This window comes from Triticum urartu, chromosome 7 (assembly GCF_003073215.2).
Source record: "Triticum urartu cultivar G1812 chromosome 7, Tu2.1, whole genome shotgun sequence".
NCBI classification, from domain to species: domain Eukaryota; kingdom Viridiplantae; phylum Streptophyta; class Magnoliopsida; order Poales; family Poaceae; genus Triticum; species Triticum urartu.
The window spans coordinates 207,109,449-207,113,155 of record NC_053028.1 but is presented as its reverse complement, the minus strand read 5'-3'; positions in this window follow the sequence as shown (position 1 = coordinate 207,113,155).

The following is a 3,707-nucleotide window of genomic DNA, read 5'->3' as shown; positions in this document are numbered from 1 at the left end:
GAGGGGCTGCGCCAGGTTCAAGGGTGTGGCCGCCCTCCCACCCCTCCACTATTTATAGGTGGGGAGAGAGGGGGCCGGCCCCCCTAGATCCCATCTAGGGTTGGGGGCGGCGGCCAAGGGGGGAGGAGTGCCTCCCAAGTCAAGTGGAGGCCCTCCCCCTTAGGGTTTCCCCTCTCCCATGCGCATGGGCCTTGGGGGGGCTGGTGCCCTTGGCCCATTAAGGTTAGGGCCCCCCCTACAGCCCATGCTGCTGTATTGGACGTGGTGGAACATTTTCCGGACCTCCGGACCCCTCCGGAATCCTCCGGAACCTTCCGGAAGCTTCCCGGTACAATACCGGAAAAAACCGAACTTTTCCCGGAACCCGAACAACAACTTTCCATATATAAATCTTTACCTCCGGACCATTCCGGAACTCCTCGTGACGTCCGGGATCTCATCCGGGACTCCGAACAACATTCGGTAATCACATACAAGTCTTCCTAATAACCCTAGCGTCATCGAACCTTAAGTGTGTAGACCCTACGGGTTCGGGAACCATGCAGACATGACCGAGACAACTCTCCGGCCAATAACCAACAGCGGGATCTGGATACCCATGTTGGCTCCCACATGTTCCATGATGATCTCATCGGATGAACCACGATGTCGAGGATTCAATCAATCCCGTATTCAATTCCCTTTGTCCAGCGGTATTGTACTTGCCCGAGATTCGATCGTCGGTATCCCGATACCTTGTTCAATCTCGTTACCGGCAAGTCTCTTTACTCGTTCCGTAACACATCATCCCGTGATCAACTCCTTGTCACATTGTGCACATTATGATGATGTCCTACCGAGTGGGCCCAGAGATACCTCTCCGTTTACACGGAGTGACAAATCCCAGTCTCGATTCGTGCCAACCCAACAGACACTTTCGGAGATACCTGTAGTGTACCTTTATAGCCACCCAGTTACGTTGTGACGTTTGGCACACCCAAAGCACTCCTACGGTATCCGGGAGTTGCACAATCTCATGGTCTAAGGAAATGATACTTGACATTAGAAAAGCTTTAGCAAACGAACTACACGATCTTGTGCTAGGCTTAGGATTGGGTCTTGTCCATCACATCATTCTCCTAATGATGTGATCCCGTTATCAACGACATCCAATGTCCATGGTCAGGAAACCGTAACCATCTATTGATCAACGAGCTAGTCAACTAGAGGCTTACTAGGGACATGGTGTTGTCTATGTATCCACACATGTATCTGAGTTTCCTATCAATACAATTCTAGCATGGATAATAAACGATTATCATGAACAATGAAATATAATAATAATAACTAATTTATTATTGCCTCTAGGGCATATTTCCAACAGTCTCCCACTTGCACTAGAGTCAATAATCTAGTTCACATCGCCATGTGATTAACACTCACAGGTCACATCGCCATGTGACCAACATCCAAGAGTCTACTAGACTCAATGATCTAGTTCACATCACTATGTGATAAACACTCAAAGAGTTCTGGGTTTGATCATGTTATGCTTGTAAGAGAGGTTGTAGTCAATGGGTCTTGCCATATTAGATCCCTATGTATTTCGCAAAACTTTATGTCATATCGTAGATGCTGCTACACGTTCCACTTGGAGCTATTCCAAATTGTTGCTCCATTATACGTATCCGGTATCTCTACTCAGAGCTATCCGGATAGGTGTTAAGCTTGCATCGACGTAACTCTTTACGTCGACCTCTTTATCGCCTCCATAACCGAGCAACATTTCCTTATTCCTCTAAGGATAATTTTGACCGCTATCTGGAGATCCACTCCTAGATCACCTTTGTACCCTCTTGCTAGACATGTGACAAGGCACACATCTGGTGCGGTACTCAGCATGGCATACCGTATAGAGCCTACGACAAAAGCATAGGGGACGACCTTCGTCCTTCCTCTTTCTTCTGCTGTGGTCAATCTTTGAGTCTTACTCAACTTCACACCTTACAACTCAGGTAAGAACCCCTTCTTTGACAGATCTATTTTGAACTCCTTCAAAAACATGTCAAGGTGTGTGTTCTTTGAAAGTATCATCAGGCGTCTTGATCTATCTCTATAGATCTTGATGCCCAATATGTAAGTAGTTTTATCTAGGTCTTCCTTTGAAAATCACTCTTCAAACAACCGTTTATGCTTTCCGGAAATTCTACATTATTTCAAATCAACAATATGTCATCCACATATACTTATCAGAAATGTTGTAGCGCTCCCACTCACTTTCTTGTAAATACAAGTTTCTAGCAAACGTTGTATAAACCTAAAAGCTTTGATCACTCCATCAAAGCATATATTCCGACTCCGAGATGCTTGCTCTAGTCCATAGAAGGATTGCTGGAGCCAGCATACCTTTTAGCATCCTTAGGATCGACAAAACCTTTTATTGTATCACATACAACTTTTCTTACGAAAACTGGTAAGAAAACTTGTTTTGACATCCATCTGTCAGATTTCATAATCGAAAAATACAGCTAATGCTAACATGATTCCGACGGACTTAAGCATCGCTACGGGTGAGAAATTCTCATCGTAGTCAACTCCTTGAACTTGTGAAAAGAATCTTTCCCACAAGTCGATCTTCATAGACGGTAACATTACCGCCCACGTCCGTCTTCTTCTTAAAGATCCATTTATCTCAATGACTTGCCGATCATTGGGCAAGTCCAACAAAGTCCATGCTTTGTTCTGATACATGGATCCTATCTCGGATTTCATGGCTTCTAACCATTTGTTGGAATACAGGCCCACCATCGCTTCTCCATAGCTCGTAGGTTCATTGTTGTCTAACAACATGATATCTAAGACAGGATTACCGTACCACTCAGGAGTAGTACATATCCTTGTCGACCTATGAGGTTCGATAGCAACTTGATCGAAGCTTCATGATCACTATCATTAACTTCCTTCAACAGACGTAGGCGCCACAGAAAACATCTTTCTGTGTTGCATCACTCTCTGGTTGAAGTAAAGGTTCGACAACCTCATCAAGTTCTATCTTCCTCCCACTCAATTCTTTCGAGAGAAACTCCTTCTCGAGAAAGGACCCGTTCTTAGCGACAAACAATTTGCCCTCGGATCTGAGATAGAAGGTATACCCACTGTCACCTTTGGGTATCCTATGAAGATGTGTTTGTCCGCTTTGGGTTCGAGCTTCTCCGGCTGAAGCCTTAAGCATCGCAGCCCCAAACATTAAGAAACGACAACTTTGGTTTCTTGCCAAACCAATGTTCATACAGCGTCGTCTCAACGACTTATATGGTGTCCTATCTAAAGTGAATGCAGCTGTCTCTAATGCATACTCAAAATGAAAACGGTAGATCGGTAAGAGACATCATAGATCGCACCATATCTCATAAGGTTCGATTACGACGTCCGGACACACCATTACCCTGTGGTGTTCCAGGTGGTTCAACCGTGAATCAATTCCACAATGTCTTAAGTGATTGCCAAACTCATAACTCAGAAATTCTCATCGATCAGATCGTAGGAATTTGATCTTCTTGTTATGATGGTTCTTAACTTCACTCTGAAACCGCTTGGAACTTTTCAAACGTTTCAGACTTGTGCTTCATTAAGTAAATATACCTATATCTACTCAAATCGTCAGTGAAGATGAGAAAATAGCGATATCCACCGCACGCTTCAATTCTCATTGGATCACACGCATCAGC